Below are 23,460 nucleotides of genomic sequence, written 5' to 3'. Positions count from 1 at the left end.
ACATTAAAGTGGCTCGTTCTGTGTACGACAAAACACTGCTGCAAATAAGGTTAAGTGAGGTTAAAGCAAATAAGGTTAAGGTTTGTATTAAGTCAGGAGTTCAGCAGGGTTGTATTCTGTCCCCAATTTAATGGATAATTCTTATGAACTTTGTTTCAAAGAGCTCAGGACAATCAAATGGGGAAGTAAAACTTTCTTGGATTTAGATTATGTTAGCGAGTTAGCGAAAAGAATGAACTTTTAGAGGTTTAGTGAGTTTAGAGTGCAAAAATAGGTTTGAATTTTAAGAAACCAATTAGCTAAGGCTGAAAATAAGTCAATATAAAAAATTGACTCTGGGTAACGAGAACACAGGAGAATTACCAGTTTCGAGGACTGTTACAAAACAACCATCGATGATTCAAGTTTTTTTTCTTTGAGGCACCTTGTCCGATTATTCTCAACTTCCTAGATATGATTGCATCAATTAGAGTCGGTCTTGTAGTATAATTGTGGTTCTTATGCCAGAATGAAATGCTCTGAAGATATCAAGATAGACCAAAATATTTAGTTCTTCATCATTTTCAATAACACACACCTACATAGTATCAGTAATACAATGAGCGTAGTCACGGCTAGCCCCTTAATCAAACCGAACTGATTATCTGATGTGTAGTATTTGTCATAATTTTGTCAATAGTCGCTTCTTTACTATATACTCCCATATTTTAAATAAAAACAGCTTGAGCACGTTTTTAAAATAAAAAAAAACAGCTTGAGCACCTTTACTATATCTTCCCATGCTCTAAATAAAACAGCTTGAGCACAGCTTGAGCACGGTTGAAATGCTTGAGCACGGGAGAGGTGTGTTGCTCTTTTGAAATAAAACAACAAACCGGAAAACATGTGAAAAACACTTTCCCCAAAACATACTCCCCAACAAAATTTTTCCCTCCTAGGGTGATTTCCAAGATTGCTCCCTTATACTTAGACTGACATTTATGAGGAATACTATCTACATTCTTCATTGATTTTATTGTTGGACGTGTAATTCAGTAGCGGAACAATAAAATGCAAAGAGCTTGGCTGGGAGAGTTACATAGCCACTAACTTGACTCCAGGGCTGTTCTGCTAAAACTGTTTACTTGTTTTATTTGTGGGGTTTTTCGTTCAGATGCTATTCTAGCATTTTATATCTCTAGGCCTAAAAACGAAGAATATTCTTAGCAAACTATACGGCTAAAAGTGTAGCTAAAAAAACTCCAAAAATTGTTATTAATAAACATTTAGAGAGAAATTTGACCTTTAATATTGTAGTATTTCAGAGCAATTGTGTCAAATTCCAATTTTTTTCATACTTTCTTTACTAAAATCACTAGACACAACATTGCCAGTAAGGATAGTCAATTTTAATCCATGTTTTGCTGAAGTTTGCCAAGGGTTGTTGAAGTTACAACTGTTGTGAGTTTTATTTTCAATAAGCGTCTCTACAGTCTGGGTGAATTATTACGCTTGATGGACTTAATAAACACAATTACTGGACGAGCAGCGCAAGGCTTTGATATAAAATCCGCTACGCTGCAAAAACAATCGCTTCTTCAGGCTATGTTAGAGTAAAGTGTGCAATACATAAAAAAGGCAAAGGTAACGGATGTGGCACTAGACCCTTAAGGTCCGAACCAGTGGGGCTGATCCCCGTCTCAAGGCTGTTCAGCCAGGAACTGCAATGGGTAGATGAGGGCCGGCCATCCTGTGCTTTTGCACATCCTTCCTGCAATGCATAGATGTCCAAAAAACAAGATTTTTAGAAAGTGCCATCTTCAGGATTATCGAGACTAATTAACGTATAATAGAAAGTGTTTCAGACGCTTATAACATTCAGACCTTTTAAAAAATCCTTATTAACAAATGGGATGAATTGCCAGAGCCTATACAAAAGAAGGAAAATGATTATTACTCAATTTAAGTTTATGTAGAAAAATAGGACAAAAGAAGGACCAGATATTCAGTGTATCCATATATCTTTAAGGTCGATTTATTTTTAAAGTTAAATATTTTAAATAAATCGAATTTTTATCATGTCTTTTTTCGTTATTTTTGTAGAATATTTTCTCTTTTTCCTACTACACGTTATTGAATATTGTACGTAGTCTATATTCATGCACATGGGAAAGTTTGCTTGTGAGTTTGCCTTGGGGATAGAAACTAACCTGGCTTACGCCGGTCTTAAGTCAGATCACGTAGGGGTTTAAAAGTCGAACAGACTACCTTATTGGGCTGCTGCACCGAACAGGGTCCCTGAACCAATATCGAGGACGCAAACTCTTTTGTCGATTTGGACTCTCAAAAAGAATTACGCTGTTATCCCTAAGGTAACTTTTAAATGCTATGGGAAATGCCACGGGAAAATGCTATCTATGTCTATTTCACAGAAAAATGAAATAGATTGTGCTTCAATTTGCATTATATTAATCATTTTTTTAAAGAAAAATTTACAGAATACAGATGTCTATGTGCACTATTGTATGATGTTAAAAAAAGGTTGGATATCCAGGTGCCATTAGGTTATGTATGAAGACACTTATGCGACCTAGAAGCCTAAGAAAGGTATGACGACATTTATGCGAGCTAGAAGCCTAAGAAACTGAGGATAGACAAGCACAATCATCCAATTTATCGGTGACATGAGCTTATAGTTTGTCCTAATTTAAAAGCTGTTTTAATAGTATATTTTTTAATTTTCTCCTTAATTTCTGTGACAACATTGGGATATAAGGCAAAATTATGTAATTTGTTTTTTAAGTTGGCATATTTTCTTCTAATATTAAAGGTCCCATGAACTATTTTCCCTTTTTTCAATTATTTGAGAAATTATATTTTCGGGATATCCATTTCCTACTAGAATATCCTTCATAAAAATTAATTCACTACTCATGTATTCTGGTGAATCTAATTTTAATACTCTATTAACTAACGAAATAACTACCCCCTTTTTCTACTTGGATCGGGTGATTTGATACGAAAGACAAATAACGGTTGTTTTTAGTCGGTTTACGGTAAATTGAAAAGGCTAGTTCATTATTATTTCTATGGATCCAAATATCCAGGAACGGTAACTTATTCTCTGTTTCTTTTTCAATTGTAAAAACTACTTCCCATCCCAAATTATTTAAATTTTCCAGAAAACCTTCAATTTATGATTCCCCATAATTCCAAATAACTAAAACGTCATCCATACATCTCCCCCAAAATTTAGGTTTAAAAACATATGTTTCAATAACTTAAGTTTCTACGTAATCTACATAAATATTTGCTAATAGCAGACTTAAGGGTCCTCCCATTGCTAATCCTCTAACTTGATGGCAAAAATTATCTCTTAATTTGAAATAATTAGCATACCTGCTAGTTATTTTAACTAAATTTAATATAGTTTCTATCTCAATACCTGCAGATAATTCTTCTATCTCATTTCATTTCTCATTTCTATCTTTGTTTTAAGGTTTTCTTGAAAATTGCCAATATTTTTTTAAATATTAAGGACTCCCAGTCTTAAATTATCTACATCATTAACATATTTTGAAAACACATGAGTCCCTGTCTCAATGTTTGAAATTATTTCTTATACCGGTACTTTTTTCAGGATTTAGTCCAAATATTATACGTTTTTCAAGGATTTCCTTTTGTTCTTTGTTTAACTTCTTTTTGCGTAAATTAATCACACCTGGTCCTGGGAAATGTTTAGGTTTATACTTCGATACATTTTGCTTTTCATATTCCCTTTTTAATTGTAAAATTTTTGGTTTAACATTTCCCTCGATAACCTTAAAACATTTTCAAAAGAATATTTGAAAATTGATATAATTGGTTGGAAATAATATGCATTAAGAAAACCGCAAAGGATATTAAAAAAAAAAATCTATTTCTTTTACAACTTGTGATCTCTGAAAACGTTTATCTTTCAACACATGGTTTAAATTTAGTAAATTTACCTTTCTCGTGTGATTAGTCTCATTATATGTATTTAAATCATGCTTGAAATGAAACTATTTTGGAATTATTTTACTTATTTTACACTTTTCTTTTTTTTACGATACGATACTTTATTAATAAACACAATTATAACTCTTTACATTACACATCTACTGCACTGATGGAAAAACATACATTTTTGTTTCGCATGCAGTAGTAAAATTTACCATTTTCTAAACACACCATAAAATATAGTAACAAATAGCTAACAAAATAGAAAAAACATACCAACACTCTAAAAAAAGAAAAAACAGAAAAACAAAAAAAAGGTCAATCTCCTTCACAATATCCCCCATACAAAAAATAAATCCCAACAATCCTACTACCTTAGTACCACCCAACTACCCACTCCTCCTTACCACCCCCAGCCAGACAGACCTCCCTACCACCTCCTATGTCCTCACAAATAAATACAAATTCAATCATTATTTATTAAATAATCTTTTAACTTTCTCTTAAACTCTAGAAGATGCTTAGCCGCCCTGATGCTCACTGGTAGAGAACTCCAGACTGCAGTTCCAAGAAACTTTAATTGAAATCCTGATCTTATTCTACTTTTAAGCTCAATCGCCAATTTATCACTATTTCTCGTATCATATTCATGAATATCTCTGTTAGCACGGTAATTGTTACGAAAAACACCTGGGACTAAATTATGCTCGCACTGGAAAATGAAAATTGCTGCTTGATAATCCCGCAGTTGGCCCGCATGAAACAAATTTAAAGACTTAAAACCAGCACTTGTGTCATTCACATCCTTGACATACTTGCCTATAATCCTCACTGCAATGTTCTGAAGAATCTAGACTTTTTGAAATTACTATAAAATTGCTGCTCCAAATCAGACAGCCATATGAAATATATGGGTGAACAATTGAGTGATAAATCATTAGAAGAATCCACTTTGGCAAGATATTCTTCAATCTATGAAGCATTTCAACTCCTCGGGCAATTTTTGAAGAAATAACATCACTGTGATGCCTGCATGAAAGCTTTGAATCAATAAAAAATCCTAAGTATCGGAATATATGAACTTGTTGAATAAGCTTTCCGGATAAAATTACTAGATCTCTAGCGTCAACTGGCATGCCTACTCTGCAGAAAGTCATTAAAAAGGACTTTTTCACGTTGACACAGATCAAACTAAGGTTCATAAGAACCTCCAAGCTTCTCAATGCATCATTTACTTTCAGCAAAACATCTTCGATCGATTTAGCACACATTGTCAAAGCTGTATCATCAGCAAAGGTTGTTAAATAGACATCTTGAAGATAAAAACGCAACACATTTACCTACACAAGATAAAGTAAGGGACCTAAATCAGAATCCTGTGGAACTCCACATTTTAGTCGATAAGAAGATGATGTCACATCATTAAGTACTACACGCAGGGATCTTCCATGGAGATAACTTTCAAACCACTGTAAAGAAGTGTCGCAAATTCCCAGACATTTGAGTCGGTCCAGCAAATTCTTGAAATCTACAGTATCAAATGCTTTCCTTATATCAATGAAAATTGACATTGGTAAGTACCCTTTATCCAACACACCAGTAACGCATTCCATCAGAAGCTGCAAGGCAATAGTTGTGGAGTATCCCTTTTGGAACCCAAATTGGGTTTCACTTGATAATTCATTAGCCTGGAGATAATCATATAGGCGTTTATGGACAACTTTTTCTAATATTTTTGAGAAAAGAGGTAAAATCAAAATCGTTCGTCAGTTTTCGATATCGCTTTTGCAGCCACCCTTGTGGAGGGGTATCACCTTTGCGACTTTAAGTTGTTCAGGGAACTTACCCTTTTCAAGAGAAAGATTAATAATAAACACCAGACAGGGTAATATATACCCCAAAATTGCTTTGAGTCCACGAAGGGTTAAGCCAACCACTCCAGCTGAATTAGACTTTAGTGACTTTACAGTTTTACTCACTTCATCACTAGAACACAAATTGAAATTCATTTCCAGAGATTCACTTCTTATATCACTAAAATCACTTTTGCATTTCTTGATACTTGTCATAAACACTAGCTCGAACTTCAGGACCAATATTCGAGAAAAATTTACCGAAATTATTAACAGTTGCACTTTTATCATCACGGTCGCCACCACTTAAACACACTTCTTCATTCCTCTTATCTCCTTTGTCACCAATAAGGCTATTTATTGTCCTCCACGTTTCTTTCATGTTCCCTTTACTATCCTCAAATTTATGATTATAAAAATTAGAAATTGCATTTCTTCGAAGTTTATTCACTAGATTCATCTGTGTTTTTAATAGGTTAAAAGCTTCATCGCTTAGATCATCTAAATATCTCTCATATAACCTATTTCTCAATACTATTTCATCAATTATTTCCATCGAAATCCATGGCTTTCGAGGAACAAGTTTTTTAGACTTTTTAGTCTTTAGGGGGCATGCTCTTTCATAAATAGGCAATATGGCCAACAAAAAGCTATCTAATGCTCTTGAAGGGCATTCTTTTTCTTCAAAAACAAGACTCCAATCAATAATGCTAATCTCTTCAGCAATTTTTTGGAGATTTTCTTTTTTCATTAGTCTAGTTATAACCTTCTTCTCTCTCAGTTTTTTCACAGGGTGATTGACTGTAGCTATAAATGGAAGATGGTCAGATCCAGGGCAAAATATCACATCAGCGAAGCTCCTGTGAAGATCAATCTACTGAACAAAGATATTATCGATCAGTGTTTCTCTTTTTGAAGTTATTCTCGTTGGTACACCCACGAGGGGGTACAAATCACTCGAAATTATAAAATTTAAAAAATCACCATTCTTTCCCGACAAATCAAGAAGATTAAAATTAAAGTCACCCGTCGCAATATGACTAGACTCGGGTGGTATTTTAGTAAGCAGCTCATTAAACCCTTCAATGAAGTCATCCAAGTGCGCACTGGGTGGCCTATACACCATGCTAATTATATATTTTTTACAATTTAACTCAATCTCTATTGAAAAAATTTCTACCTTACCTTCATTCCAAATACTTAAATAATCCCATACACTATACCTAATTCCCTCCTTTACCAAAAGAGCAATCCACGGCTCATCAAAGCTCGGTTATTTACTTGGACCTTATACCCTGGAAATGAATAAAGTGATAAAAACGATTCACAAACACCAACTATATCAAATTTCGACGAAAAATCATCTATTAGCTGAAGAATGTCCTGATAACTCGACATAATGTGCACATTCCACGAGCCAAGACAAAGACATGGTGAACCGGCGACAACCTTACGGCAATCAAATAAATTTACTATTTCTCATAGGTTTCAAATCTATTACTAGGCAGTCGTCATCACAAGCCAAAAAAGACTAGAAACACAACCGTAATAAAAAAAAATTGGAAAAAGGAAAAATACACTAAAAAATGAAAGATAAAACAAACGAATTTAAAACTAACCTACACGCACTCCGCGAGCGATCGTATCTTTCTAATCACAGTCTCACCTCTAGGCTTAGCCAAAATTTGCCCTTGATCAGACCAAACGTTCTTCTGACCGAATTTGTCCTTACCCGCATTCAGGATGTCTCTTCGTTGCTTGGTCAGAGACTCCGCAACGAAAATACCACTAGAGGCCAGTTTAGCTTTAGCCTTGAACACTTTCTAGGCGATTTCCTAGCTCACAAACTTCACAATAACTGGAGCGACCCTTAGAGCTGGCTGAGTTGATTTAGTAGCAGCATTATTCAGTCTGAGCCTATAAATGTTTATAATCTTATTTGTACTAAATTCAGCCAACAAAATCTTCTGATTTATAATTGACAACACAGCAGAATCAGTGTCAACTCCAGTTAGCTGTCTAACACTGTGAAACACAAGACTATCAAATAATGATTCTTGTTCGTAACGGTCTAATTTATTTTTAAACCTGTTCAGTCTTTTTCCAAATACTCAAGTTCATTTTTCAGCCCCTTCAACGATTTCTCGATTAGTTGAAACTTGGGGTTAAATTCGAAAGTAACAGCATCATAAATTTGACTCACAATAGTCTCAGTTGATTCCTTAAGTGAGTTTGAGCTCGCCAGCTTTTTTGTAACTTTTTGAGTAATAGTGTCCATTAAATCATTTTTGGTTTTATCTAGTACAGCTTGAGTTGCTACAAGTTGCTGTTGAATCGGGCTACTGCTGCTAGTTGATAGGGCTGTCAAGCCTTTAGATTTGCCTTTTTGCACGAGGTATGTTTTAGACAGTCTCATAAAAATATAAGGCGCAGAAGCAAGCTCGTCAAAAGCTTTTTTTGTAGGTGGAGCAGTTGAATTACCAGCGATAGGATCATAGACTTGGAGATTTGAATCAATAAGACAGAATTCATCGTTAGAGCCATAGCAGAATATAATATAGACTGGCTTGCCCTGTCCATTTTTACTAGCTTTAATGATTCTTACTGGCCACAGTGGATAATTCTTAAATTTCGCTAGATCAAACTGGTTGAAAGACACGATTGAGGCCAGAAATTAAGAAATAGCGAATGACTTATCCTTAAGTGAGGGCCGAGCCGTACAAGAGTATCCGAGTGGATCAAAACACGCCAATTTTGATAATATTATCCAATTATCCAAAGCAAATTGTTCACGGCGCTATACAGTATTGTACACAACTTCAATAGTCCAAAATGTGCAATTATCCAAAACAAATTGTTCAGAGCGGTATACAACACTTTACCGAATTTTAATAGTTGCGTACACAATTTTAATTATCAAAAATATTCAATTATCCGAAGCAAATTTGTTCACAGCGCTATACAGTACTTTACACAACTTCAATAGTTGCGTACACAATTTTAATTATCCAATTATCCAAAGCAAATTGTTCACACCACTATACAGCATTGTACTTCAATAATCCAAAATGTGCAATTATCCAAAGCAAATTGTTCAGAGCGCTATACAACACTTTAAAGAAATTCAATAGTTGCGTACACAATTTTAATTATCAAAAATATTCAATTATCCAAAGTAAATTTGTTCACAGCACTATACAGCACTTTACACAACTTCAATAGTTGCGTACACAATTTTAATTATCCAATTATCCAAAGCAAATTGTTCACAGCACTATACAGCATTGTACACAACTTCAATAATCCAAAATGTGCAATTATCCAAAGCAAATTGTTCAGAGCGCTATACAACAATTTACAGAATTTCAATAGTTGCGTACACAATTTTAATTATCAAAAATATTCAATTATCCAAAGCAAATTTGTTCACAGCGGTATACAGCACTTTACGCAACTTCAATAGTTGCGTACACAATTTTAATTATCCAATTATCCAAAGCAAATTGTTCACAGCACTATACAGCATTGTACATATATTCAATAGTTGCGCAATAAAATAAATATCCAAATAATAATCCTCTGTAAATTGACCAAACAATATAAACTAGTTTTGATCCATGTAGGTCAAAGACTGAATGAAGACTAGAAAAACATTTCTAAAAACTTTTGTTGTGTAATTATATTGGGATGTTTTTGCTAAATTCAAAAATATTCAATTTGAATTGATCTTTTGCTACCTGTAGGCTAGACGTAAATAGTTTCTTATCCCAAACTGCTTTTCCATTAATGAAAAATTAAGCAAAGTAGTAGTAGTATTAATTTATTATCCAAAAGAAATAACAGAGACAAAATCAATCGGTAGCACACCAAAAGCGTCGCTTGCGATGGTGTGCTTCTAACAAAAAAGAACAAAAAATATAAGAGAGAAAAAAAACAACAAAGAACAAAAAAAAAAAACAATGAGTTAATCTATAATAAGAAGAAGGGTGAAACCGTGTACCAAAAAAACCTTACTTAAATAATTCATACACAACATAACAATATAATATCATGATCCCGAAGCGAAAAAACAATAAACAATTATTACTAATATTAAATCCATCAATCTCAATCTATTTTAAAGGTATACCAACCAAGCAACCCCACACACAGATCGGTTTTGAATTGATTAATGGGCAATTCTTTAGTTCTTGGAACAAGCTTATTCCACAGCTTAGCCCCTCTGTAAATAATTGAAAAAGCAGTCCTACTTGAAACTAGCCGAGGAACCTCAATATCTCCACTTGTTCGAGTTCCGTGACCATGAACATTAGATATTTCCTGAAAAATTTCTGTAAAACAATCTGGAACGCACCCATAATAGAACTTATACATAAAAACCAGTGTATAAAAATCAAGCAATCGGGTTACAGGCATTATATTAATCATACTTTACATTGACCTGACCGAATCCCGGTTCCCTATTCCACAAAAAGATCTGATGGCATTGATCTGCAGTACGCGGATTGGGTGAAGTATTGATAGCTTTTACATGGTACTTAAATGATAGAATTTCGTCTATAATAATCCCAAGGTACTTCAAGGAACTTGACCTCTTAACAATTCCCTTCGGTGAAGCCATTTCCTTAATCCAAGGATAATAATTTGGGGATTGTGAAAAGATAACAAAATTTGACATATTTATATTTAGGTCAAGCCGGTTTATCTTCAACCAAAGACATGTCATAGTCATTGCTGCATTAATTGTTAAGGTAAGTGGTTGTTCAGTTATAGCAAAACACATCAATTTCACATCATTGGCAAATCATGCCATGTCGCATCATGGCAGACCATTCAGGATTTGGCAGATCATTCATAAAATAAAAACAAAAGAGAATGACCTAACACAGAGCCCTGGGGGATACCAAATTTAACAAGAATTTCACTTGAAGAAATTCGATTAATGTGAACATACTGCTCTCTATTTTTGAGGTAATCATAAAGCAAAGCCAAAGCAGCCCCTCTTAGTCCATAAAATATACATTTTCGAATTATTAATTGGTGGTCAAATGCCTTAATCAAATCAAGAAACAGACCAGCTACTCTAAACTTATTGTCAAGAGCTCTATTGATTACCAAAGTTATATATGATAATGCCATCTTTGTGGTTCTCCCCTTCCTGAAGCCAAATTGAATTGGATTTAACAGCTTATGCAGTTTCAAATGATCATAAACTCTAGTGTTAGTACGCTTTTCTAGCACACGAAAAATAACAGGTAAGACCAAGATAGACCAATAATTTCCGCCAATAATAAAACCGCCTTTAAAAACAGGGGTAATCTTAGCAATTTTCAATCAATCAGGAAACGTTCCCCGTTTCAACCACAAATTAATGAGGGAAGTAAGAACATCAGCAACATAAGGAAACGCTATTTTTAACAAGAGAAGATTGAGTGAATTACTACATGCCGATGCATTTTTCATCCCAAAGATAATTTTTTTCTACTTTATCACGAGAGAAGGGTTTCATATACATAGAAATATCAATTAAAGTCTTCATTAAAAATCTCCAAGGGAGGATCATCATCAGAAGATACAATACGGGAAGATAAATCCAAGCCAATATTAGCAAAATGTCTAGAAACAACATCACATATCTCTTCTGGTTTCTTCGTTGGCAGGCCATTCTGCATTACTACTTTATCGGGAATAATAGAGTTCTCTGTTGATATCACACTTTTAATTATTTTCCATGTTTTTGCAGGGTTACCGCAAGTCCTAGTGAATTTATTTACGAATTTTTTTTTACATTTCTCAGTAATTTATTCAGGGCATTCCTGTAATTTTATAAATTCTTAAGCAAATCAGATCATTCCCATTATTTAAGAAATTCTTATAAAGTTGATCTCTTTTATTAATACAACGCAAAGAGTTAGGCGACATCCATGGTTTCTTAGGATTATTTTTCCTTGATGGCGAACGAACCATTATACATGTTTTTGTCACAAAATAAGTTTATCATAAAATCTTTGAAAACTCGTATTTATATCATCCGTAAGATCGACCAAATTATTCCAATCGACTTCTGCAAATGCCTGCTTAAATTTTTGAAGGTTACTCTGGGTAAACATATGCATTGGACTCTTGGGAATTATTGGTGCTGACTTTCGGGGAATACAGAGATCAAATCTTGGTGAAATCCCAAAATGATCTGATACATCAGTAATAATAACTCTTAATTCGAAAAAATAAAAACCAAATTTGAAAAATATTGTCAATAAGCTTCGATAATGAGGTGGTTACTCGTGTGCATATATCTATAGTCGAAAATGAACCATAGGACATAGAAAGCTGCAAAAATTCCATAGAAACACTCGTATGAAGCTCATGAAGGTCAATATTAAAATTCCCGAGCATCATAAGCGGATGTGAACCAGTTGCTAATTTCTCCCACTGCTTATCCAAAAGACCCATAAAGATGGGTATGGAGCCAGATTGTGGCCCATACAATATAATAACAAATCCATCTTTAGGTTTCAGCCTAATCTGAAGAATAAATGGTTAATAAACCATTTCCTGATATACTACTAAGTCATTTCTTACCAAAACTTCAATATTGCTTCGAATGTATGCACCGTTTCCTCCATGTTGTCAAAACTGTTGATTCATATTGTAAAATTTATATCTTGGAATGTTTAAAAGAGGGGAGTTGTGGTCATTCAGCCAGTTTCAGTAAGACCGATAACCTGAAAAACCGAAAGATCACGTATTTCATTTAAAAAATTAAACGAAGAATTTAGCCCTTGGCAATTAAATGGAAAAAATTGAGACCTCTTGCATCACCATACTCACATTGAATTCCATCTTTAAACAAATATTTGGAACTAATAGAATTATAATGCCCTGCTACCCCAATGTCATAACTTCGACACAGCTGCTCCGTAAATACACCCCCAAAATCCCCATTCGAAGCTTCCAGAGTATTAAAACGGTTAATGATTCAGGAATCATGATCATAATTATCAATTGTCACTAAATTAAAAAAAAAACCTCGATACATGGTTTCAATAAAAATAAAATAACAAACACAAAAAAAATAAAAAATTAAAACGGGTTTTAATTTAGACAAAGCAGTGAACAAAAAATAAAATATAAAAACAAAAATACACTTTAACTAAAAAATAAAAATATTGTGAATATTTTGGCCCCATGTCCAGGATCCTTTCTCAACGGAAAAAAATTACAAACGAAAAAAAGAAGATTTTTTAAAACATAACACAAAAAGACCACGACAATTAAACACACGAAAAAAAGATAAACAATAAATAAATAAGAACAACTCATATTATAAACAAAACGCCCCGCACTAATGCTAATAACTTAACACAAAACCAAAGCAAATGTTTATAATGAAACCATGGGTTCCTTTCCTCTGCAACAATCGGTGTATAAATGGGAATGCATTAAAAGTGAAAATTATGATTACATGAACAAAACAAAAGAGGAAATGTGTTATGTGTTTTTGTGTTATGTTTAAAAAATTTCGTCTTTTTTTGTTGTTTATAATTTTTTTCCGTTGAGAAAGGCTCCCGGATCTGGGGCCAAAATATTCAGAATATTTAATTTTCTTAGTTGAAGTGTAGTTATGTCTTTATATTTTATTTTTTGTTCACTGCTTAGTCGAAATTAGAACCCCTTTTCTCATTACTTAATTTTTTTTTGGTTTGTGTGTGTGTGCTTGTATGTGTGTTTGTATGTGTGTGTTTGTTTTTGAGTGTGTGTGTGTGTTTGTTTGTGTGTATGTGTATGTGTACGTGCGTGTTTGTCTCTCTCTCTCTCTCTCTCTCTCTCTCTCTCTCTCTCTCTCTCTCTCTCTCTCTCTCTCTCTCTCTCTCTCTCTCTCTCTCTGTGTGTGTTTTTTTTTTTGTGTGCGTGTGTGTGTGTGTGTGTGTGTGTGTATTTTTCTCTATGGACTACTTATCTTTCTTTGTGTTTGTATATCTTTTCTTCTGTCTGTCTGGTCTGATTTGTCTAGTCTAGTTTGTGAGTTTTGTGAGTCTCTCTAGGCTGTGTGTCTGTCTAAGTGTATGTGTCTATCCTTACCTCTGTTTGTCTGGTCCTGTCTGTGGCTGCCTCTATCTCTCCCTCTCTCTCTCTCTCTCTCTCTCTCTCTCTTTCTCTCTCTCTCTCTCTCTCTCTCTCTCTCTCTCTCTCTCTCTCTCTCTCTCTCTCTCTCTCTCTCTCTCTAGGAAATGTACCTGTCTGTGTGTGTTTGCATATATATATGTCCATCTGTCTGCCTTGTCTAGTCTGTCTGGTCTGGTGTGTGTACATGTGTGCGTCTGTGTGTGTGTGTATTTGTGCGTTTATATGTGTGTGTATGCGTGTGCAGGTGCGTGTGATTTTGTATGGGTCTCCCTCTCTCTCTCTCTTTGCGTGTGTGTGTGTATGTGTGTGTGTGTGTGTGTGTGGATGTATGTGTGTGTTTATGTCTCTATATGCTTTTTTCTGTCTATTTTTTTGTAAAACCTATTCTATTCTATGTTTCTGAAAATTCGTGTTCTTGCATCTCCAAGTTTTCATATTGACATTCTGAATGCTAGCGTAGCTTAAAAATAATAGAAACATAACAAATTAATGCAATAAAATATTTTTTTTAAACTAAGCCGTATGCAATATGAACATAACAAAAATTGAATGTTTTGAATCCATTCCATTAAATACTTTCTTTATGTTTTCTCTCAAGATAAGACTTTTTGGATTTTTGGGGTCATATACAACTTTTAACATGGATTTAGCTACAACCTCTTGACACATCTCTTCAGTTTTGTTTTTGTTTTAAATGTGTTTATGTGTTTGAGAACAAGCAATGATACTATTAACGTTAGTAGGCGCTTGGTTTTCATCAATTCATCCGTATAGTCTTTGGTGATAATATCTGTAAATGTTTTTTTGTTTGCTTGCGATTTCACTGTCTATTGCCACATTCTCTGACAGTTCGTGGTAACGAATTGTAGTAAAGAGCGACCAGACTCAGTAGTAACCGAAATTCGAAAAAACGAAACTCTAATTTTAATACCAAAAGTTACATAAAAGGAATGGCATTTAATGATTTTGATTGGATAAGTTTTATCAAGTTTAGTCTTGCTCATCAAAAGTTATGATCCTGAGAAAATTTGCTTTATTTTAGAAAACAGGGAAAACACCCACTGAAAGTCATAGAATCTTAACGAAAATCACACCGTCAGATTCAGCGTATCGGAAAACCTTTCTGTAGAAGTTTCAAGCTCCTACCGACAAAAATGTGGAATTTTGTATTTTTTTCCAGCAGACTGATCACGGATTCGTGTTTACTTGTTTGTTTGTTTTTTTCTGTTTTTTTTCCCAGGGGTGATCGTGTCGACCCAGTGGTCCTAGAATATAAAGAGAGGGCTCATTCAAACGGGAAATAAAGGTTCTAGTGCCCTTTTTAAGTGACCAAAAATCGGAGGGCAGCTTTGCCCCCTCCCCGCTCATTTTTCACAAAGTCACCGGATAAAATTCTGAGATAGAGTGTCTGTTCAAAGTAGTCAAAAATTATTAATTATTACTTTGGGGATGACTTAATCCCCCATAGTCCCCGGGGGAGGGGCTGCGAGTTACAAATTTTTTACCATTGTTTACATATAGTAATGGTTAATATGAAGTGTACAGACGTTTTTAGGGGGACTTTTTTGCTTTGGCGTTGGGTTGGGGGGAGGAGTTAAATTGGATTTATCATGAGGGAAGAGAATTTCCATGATGGGGGAGCAGGATTTTCTAGTATTTTCTAAAAAAAACAATGAAAAAATAAATTATTTTTTTCAACTGAAAACAATGAGCAGCATTAAAACTTAAAATGAACAGAAAATGTTACGTATATGAGGGGGTTAGTCTCCTCCACAACACCTTGCTCTTTATGCTAAAATTTTAGTAATTTCAACTATTTATTCTACTGCCTTTGTGATACAGGGGTCATTCTTAAGGATTTGGGAAAAAATTATTGTTTTAAAAAGTAGAGTTACGAGAAAGAGTCAAACTTTAGCGTAAAGAGTGAGGCGTTGAGGAGGTGACAACGCCTTTTATATACAGAATAATTTCTGTTCGTTTTAAATTTTAATGTCGCTCCTTACATGTAGTTAAGAAAAACTTGTTTTTTTATTTAATTTTTACATAGATTGGAGTCTTGACACATAGACCAAATACGTATTATGACATAGCTGCAGCAGTCGGCCATTCTTTTTCCCTTTTCTCTAATTTGAATACTAATTCAAAAATGATGGCAAAAGTATCAATCAACCGGTAAAAGTTAACCTTTGTCATCAATCAATCAATTAATCTGCTTATCAATCCTAGAAAAAAAAACAATTACAAAACCTAAAGTAACTACAAAGCTCCAGAGGCTTAGATTGTAATTGACCAACAAAATAAAAATAAAAACTTATAAATTGCATACATTAATAAATTTGGAAGAAGACAAAGAAATTTATCATATAGGAGATAAAGAAGGGAAATTAAAAATATAACTGAAAAAATATGATGGAATCAAAAAATATTTTAGAATCTAAAAAATATTTTAGATGAAGAGAAGAGAGACATATAAATTAGTGTAAAATAACAATAATATTAACCAACAAAAACAAATTAAACTGGAAATACCAGAGAAGAAACCGTATTTACAGAGAGAAATAGAGGTACATCAGGAGAGACGGAGTTCCACAGTAGAAATGATTGATAAACAGAAGACCTCTGAGCTGCTGCTGATGATCGTTTGGGTAAAAAAAAAATCTGTGAGAAGAACTTTGTAGAGAAGACGAATTCCCACCTGAGTCAGTCCGTAAGAAAAATTGCAGCAGAGAACGTGGAAGTATACCTGAAAAAGCAGAAGACGTTAAATAAAGATTACTTTTACCAACAATACGATTTAGTGGAACTATTCCAGTACCATTATAAAGATCAGAGGAAGAGAAAAGACAAGGGAAAACAAACGTAGCCTTAACTTTCCTATTTTGGGCTCTTTGAAGTAGGCAGAGAAGAAATTTATTAGTAATACTCCAGACAGAACAACAATAAGAAAGATAAGGATAAATAAAAGCAAAATAAAGAGAAACTATAACATCTGAAGAAAGAAATGAGTTAACCTGATGCAACATTGAAGATTAGCGGAGGCTAAGGGAACGGGTGTGAGTTATACGTGGTTTAAAAGAAAGAAAACAGTTAAGATACACACCAAGAAATTTCACGATTGTAGCATGTGGTATAATACCGTTCCAATTGGCTCCTGCACGTCTCTCATACGGTAAAGGGTCCAAAAAATTAACAACGGCACTTTTCCAGGTGTTAAGAACCATACCATTTGACAAGCACCAATCCTTTACTTTATCAAGTAGACCTTTAGCTAAGGAAGTGGCAGATGGCAGTTTCACTGCAGCAATGAAAAAGTTGTGAAGTGAAAAGCAAAGTGAAAAAGCAGCAGTGAAAAAGCAAAAAGAACAGGGTGAATATGGGAATGAATACAATCAACAATGTAATTAATGTAAATTAAAAACAAATTGGCCCAAGCAGAGAGTCCTGTTGGGCACCTTTCAATATAGGCAGAATAGAAGAAGAGGTATCGTTAATCAAAATATGCCGAGATTTCCCTGACAGATAAGACCTAGAGCATTTTAGAGGGACTCCATGCACACCAAATAAAAATAGTTCTTGACAAAAGAACATAGTGGTCAATCATATGAAAGCCCTTTGAAAAGTCAAGAAATAGATCCAAAACCCCCAAGCCCTTGTCTAGATTAACACGCAAGAACTCTGTTGCATCTGAAAGTGCCCTCTTTCTAGAGAAAGAGGGACGAAAACCATATTGATGGCTAGTTATGAGAGAATTTCCATCTGTCGTATTAGTACTAAATATGAAGCGAGTCTACAATACACTACTTTTTCAACAAACTTATAGATGACAGGAAGAAGAGAAATAGGTCTTAGTTTGAAATTAGAGATGAATCAACTTTCTTTTGCAATTACAATAGTAGCAACTTCAAATAAATGAGGAAAAACACCAGAAGAAAGAGGGAGGTTAATTATGTGAGTGATGGGGTTGGAAACCAACTGACTGATTTTTTAAGGACATTATTACTCAAACCATAACTATTAACTAAACAACTGCTTGGAAGTTGAGAAATAGTACAAAAAATCTCAGTAGCTCCGCATGGGGAAAGGAAAAAAGACTTCTCTGCCAAGGGAAAACAACTTACTCTACTCTGGGGTGGAATGAGAACTGAAGGAGGTGTGATAAAATGCGAATTGAAGGCACTTGCTAAGCATTTTCTGTCCACAGAAGATCCATCAGCTTACCTATAAGGACAAGGGGAAGTTTATTTGAGTTTCTTGTGGGATGGAACTTCATTAACTACAGTCAAAACCATGCACAAATTCCAATGCAATCATTAGTTCGACGCGAAAAATATAGCTTTTTTATAATGACGAAGACCACACTGCCTTTCCATAATACAACAACAAAAGAGAGAATAATGAGGACTTTTTTCCCAAGACAGTGAACCAACAAAACCTATTTGAATAATTTTGAAAATATTTATTGAGTCTTGGCTGAACTTTTCGTTAAGAAGTAATGATACCAAGGCTATTTTAAAATAAAAAATGGATTTTTAACTGTGAACTTTTATTGTAAGTGTTTTATTGTTTTTTATTTTTTCTTTGCTGAAGACGGCCCTTAGATACAGGGCCGAAATATTCAAATAGGTTTTGTTGGTTCACTGTCTTGGGAAAAAAAGTCCTCATTATTCTCTCTTTTGTTGTTGTATAGCTTTTTTGCTGCACAAACTGAAGAAGTGAGCACATTTGTGTAATTTTTATGCTTAAAAAGATCATGATGTGTCTAAATTTAACTTGAACAAAGACACCTTCATTTGTGCTGCATTGATCAGACCTCTAGACATGGGCGTTTGGGTGCAGAATTTCTTGGCCTCTTTCTAATAGGAAAATGCTTATCCAACAGAGTTATTATACGACACAAAAATAATCTAGTGCACAATCAACATCATTAGCTTCAAGAAGACTAGACCAATCATTACTCTGAAGATAGAGTATTAAGTTAGAAATTTCTTTATCTGTAAAAGTTCTAAAAGAAGACTCGCCTTTATCATCCACAGTAATCTCGGTTTTAAGCACAGCTAGCGATAGATAAATAGGGAAGTAATCAGAAACATCTGTCAAAATAAGACAAGAAGTAAAATTCAAATTAGGAGAATGAAAATGAAAATATCATCTATATTGCATTATCTATGAGCACTATCATCTCTAGAAATGTTACTCTCACATATCCACCATCAGTAATGTTGAATTTGTTCGATAGTCCCTAGGAATTTAATTTTTGATTGTCATGACAACGCACGCATACAATTCCATTGGTGTTACTACTAATGCTTGTTTCATAGTTCAAATATGTTTCTTTGTCAGCTTTCAAAGCTACGGTAACTTTGTCATGGACACTTAATTTCTTGAAATATTTCATTGTCACTTTTAAAGTAAGATGTAAGTGTTTATCCTTCCAATGTACAAATAATACTGGTTAAAAACATACAATAAACAAACTACTTTCGATGACCAGCCGTAAAAAGAAAAAAGCCTGAAACCGGTCGAACTCGAAGAGGAGGGTTCAGAATCAGAACCGTAGCATTGGGGGCAGAAGTTGTGGAACGGATGTTGAAACTGGCGGTACTGGAACTGTTGGGACCGGAACTGGGAAGTGGAACCGGTCGATCCGAGGTAGGAACTGGAACCGTTGGAACCAGGTTCGGAACTGGAACCGGGGTTGGAGCCATCAGAATTTGAATTGGAACCACTGTAACCGGGGCCTGAAGTACTTTGAACAACAAATAAGAAACGATAATAGCATTGATGTCATGTTTAGCTGTAATAAAGATGGGAATGAAATCTGACAATGGAATCGTAGCTGGTTTTTTATTATTTTTGGTAGTACAAGTAAAACTCGCTGTTTAAACTCGCAATAATGTCTCCCAAAATTGTATTGCCAGTAGTCTGATGTTCTTACCCTCGAAAAAATGAAACAAAACAAGATAAAACAATAAACATTTTCATTACGAAGAAACACGAATAAAACAATAATAACATTGACACGATGTTTGGCTGTAATAGGTACTGCCATTGAAAAATGGCTAGGGAGCTTAGCTGGCTTTTATTGTTTTTGTAAGTAGAAGTAGAACTCTTTGTTTCAACTTGAAAAAAACTAAAGATGCTTAATATAAAAAACGAAACAAATAAATAAAATAATATTTTTGACTCCATGTTTGGCTGCAGTAGGTACTGAGGATAAAAACTGGTGAGGAGGTTGCTTTTTCATTATTTTTAGGAGTAGAAGTAGAACTCACTGTTTCAAGCTGAAGTAACCCCTCTCAAAATTCAATGGCCTGCAGTTTGATGTGATTACCCGTAGCAAAAATGAAACAAAACAAGACAAAAGAATAAACATTGGCCCCCCAAAGAAAAACAAATAAAAACAATAAAAGCATTGAAACCATGTATAACTGCAATAGGTACTGGGGATGAAAAATGGCTAAAGGGTTTGGCTGGTTTTAATTATTTATGGTAGAAAGAATTAGAACTAGCTGTTTCATCTCCAAGTGAATCCTCCCAAAATTATATGGCAAGTAGTTTTATATGATTACCCTTAGCAGAAACGAAACAAAACAAAAAAAAATAAACGTGCATTATATAAACAAACAAAAACAAATAAAAACAATAACAGCATTGACACAATATTGTGCTGTAATAGGTATTGGTGATGAAAAACGGAGATAGGGTTTAGCTAGTTATGATTATTTTTGAGAGTAGAAGTAGAACTTGCTGTTTCAACTCGAAGTAGCATCTTCCACAATTCTAAGGCTAGTAGTTTGATATGATTATACTTAGTAGGAAACAAAACAAACAAAAAGAATATTAAAAAAAGAAAAATAATATAGCATTGACACTATGTTTGGCTGCAATAGTAACTTGGGATAAAAAATTGCAAGGGGACATAGCTGCTTTTGATCATCTTTAGGAGTGTTTCAAGCAGAAGCAACTTCTCCCACACTTTAAATAGAGTTGGGGATAAAACTAAGAAAAAATATGGGAAATAAAAAAGAATGCTCAGAAATACTTTCCAAAGAAACGATAATGTGAATCATTTTCATGGAGTTTTAATTATGGGATCGTCAAATGGCTAGTGAAATTATTTGCATAATGATGCATAGGTAACACCTCATTGACTTCAATGCCTAACCTGTCCTTGTCTAGCACAAGGCAACAATTAATAACAATTGACTTTAAAATTCTTTACCCCTTTAACAACAGCAGGAAAGTAACACCTTATAACATCATCTTTTGGACTTCTTTACTAGCTTGCTTCTTATTTTAGATCGATAGATTCATTTGAAAACCACCATGGGAAGTCGTTTTTATGATTGATTACGCCTAATATCTCTGTGCGTGTATTTGTTCATGCAATTACAATCTTAGGAATTTATGGGATGCGGTTCAGTTTCCATGGTCAGCTCTTGTGGAAAACAGATGTCATTGACAAGGTTTTTTGAATTTCCAATATGTAAGCTTAGGCCAGCTTCTTAAAACATCTTGAAGAACAATGTCTTAAAATACGTCTTGAAGAGTCTGAAAAAACGTCTTCAAAATGTCTTGAACAACGTGTTGAAGAATATTTTGGAGATAAGCGTCTTGATGTGAAAAAAGAGTGAGATTCCATCGCGTAAAAAAAAGTTTCAAAATCGTAGAACGTTTTCTTGTTCTATATTTTGCAAGGTTAGATCTCTTCTCTCTTTGGAGCTATTGTTTGTTACATCTGGGGATCCTCACTTGACCAGCGTCTTGACAAAGACCCTGATTGAATGATATCTTGAAGAAAAAGAAATCAGGAAGATCAGGAAAAAAATACACCAAACTATTATGTAACAACCAGGTGTGCGTAATAGATCAATAATCAATAGTGCCTGTTTATTGAAGGGCTAACAATTTGAGGTTTTGATTCAGTTTCATTATTCGGAAAGGTGCTATAGCCTCACCACCACTATTTAAAAACAGTGTTATCGATGCCAAGAAGAAAGTTGAAATGAGCTTTATTTTTCGTTCCTTGGACCTATGACTTTTGAATTATGCTGACGATATTCTTAATTTGAGTAGAATCCTTTCCTTAATAGAAAAGAATTTTTCAAGTTTCAGTGAGGATTGGAACGATATTAGTCTAAAGTTCTATTCGAGTAAGACTGAATGTATTAAGTTCAATTCTAAGTGACCAGGTTCTGATAGTACCACCGTCACTTTGGGTGATTCTGGTATCGAATTTTCCTGATCCCTAACTTATCTGGGTCTACCACTTGATACAGACATGAAAACCACCTGTGCAGGTCTACTTGGGCATTTCAGCAAGAAGGCTAGAACAGCTTAATGACTACTAGCTGATGCCAAAACACGGTACAATAAAAATATTTTGGCTACACTCTATAACGCTTACACAATCCCTCATTTCCTAGCCCTAGCTCCTTTTTGGAAGCTATTTACCAAGACTGATATACGGACAATCCGTAAGCTATATTACAAGGATGCAAAGTATCTTCTAAGTCCTCCACTTTGGGCTCGTAGCCACAAAGTTAAAAACCATATGTTTCTACTGATCCATTTGTAGCTGTGGACCAACGACGTGCCGAATTTGTTTCATCTATAGACCGTAGCCACAAATGTTATAGTGCGTTTATTTAGTATTGTCTCGACTATTTTGATTTTTTTCTCTTCTCTTTTTTTTATTTCTTTTTTTATTTTTTTCATGATCAGAAAATGTTTTAAGATTCATTGATTTGTATTTTAGCAACCCAACGTCATACCTCCCATGGCAATCCATACCACCTTGACAAACTATGAATGGTGCACGACACCCTCTGGCACCCCTGATTATGCCTTGGATTTTGTTCAGGCATTTTCAGAATTTTCAGGCATTTTCAGAATTTTTAGTTCTGACAAAGTAGTTAACAAATAATAAAAAAACTACACTTTAACAAAAAAATAAAATATTCCGAATATTTCGGACCCACGTCCGAGAGCCTTTCTCAATGAAAAAAATTAAAACGACTAAAAACACGAAAAAAAGAATAAATAAATAAGAACAACTCACATTATAAACAAAGCTCCAAGTAAACAAAATGAAAAGTTTATAGTGAAACAATGGAACTCTATCCTCTGACTCATGGTTTAATTATAAACATTCGATTTGGGCTTGTCTTAAGCTATCATCATCATTCCTTGGAGCTTTGCTTATAATGTGAGTTGCTCTTATTTGTTTATTTTTTTCCAGTATAGCTGTCGTGTGTTTTTTTTAGTGTGTGTTATGTTTTAATAAATCTTTTTCTTCTTTTTTACGTCCGTATTTTATTGTTGATAAAGGCTCCTAGACTTGGGGCCAAAATATTCGGAATATTTTTATTTTTATAGTTAAAGTACTATTTTGTTTTATTTTTTGTTCACTGCTTTTTCCAAATTAAAACCAGTTTTTTGATGCATAATTCTTTGGATATGTAAGAGTAACGTTTTCAGAGATGATAGTGATCAAAGAGAATGCAAGCCTAAAACTTAT

At 34.2% G+C, this 23,460-nt stretch overlaps 1 long non-coding RNA gene across 1 annotated transcript; it reads right to left on the bottom strand.

Moving 5' to 3' along the window:
• Positions 1-1,288: 1,288 nt before the first annotated feature.
• Positions 1,289-18,986, bottom strand: LOC136040902 (uncharacterized). Its single transcript, XR_010620912.1, has 4 exons — positions 18,725-18,986; positions 16,491-16,683; positions 12,396-12,538; positions 1,289-1,557 (listed from the first exon to the last, which is right to left on the bottom strand). It is a non-coding gene; the product is annotated as an uncharacterized LOC136040902 (long non-coding RNA).
• Positions 18,987-23,460: the final 4,474 nt, after the last annotated feature.

The sequence above is a fragment of the Artemia franciscana genome, chromosome 21 (genome assembly GCF_032884065.1).
Source record: "Artemia franciscana chromosome 21, ASM3288406v1, whole genome shotgun sequence".
Classification (NCBI taxonomy): domain Eukaryota; kingdom Metazoa; phylum Arthropoda; class Branchiopoda; order Anostraca; family Artemiidae; genus Artemia; species Artemia franciscana.
Note: the sequence above shows the minus strand (reverse complement) of the source record. Positions and strands in the feature narration are given on the sequence as shown.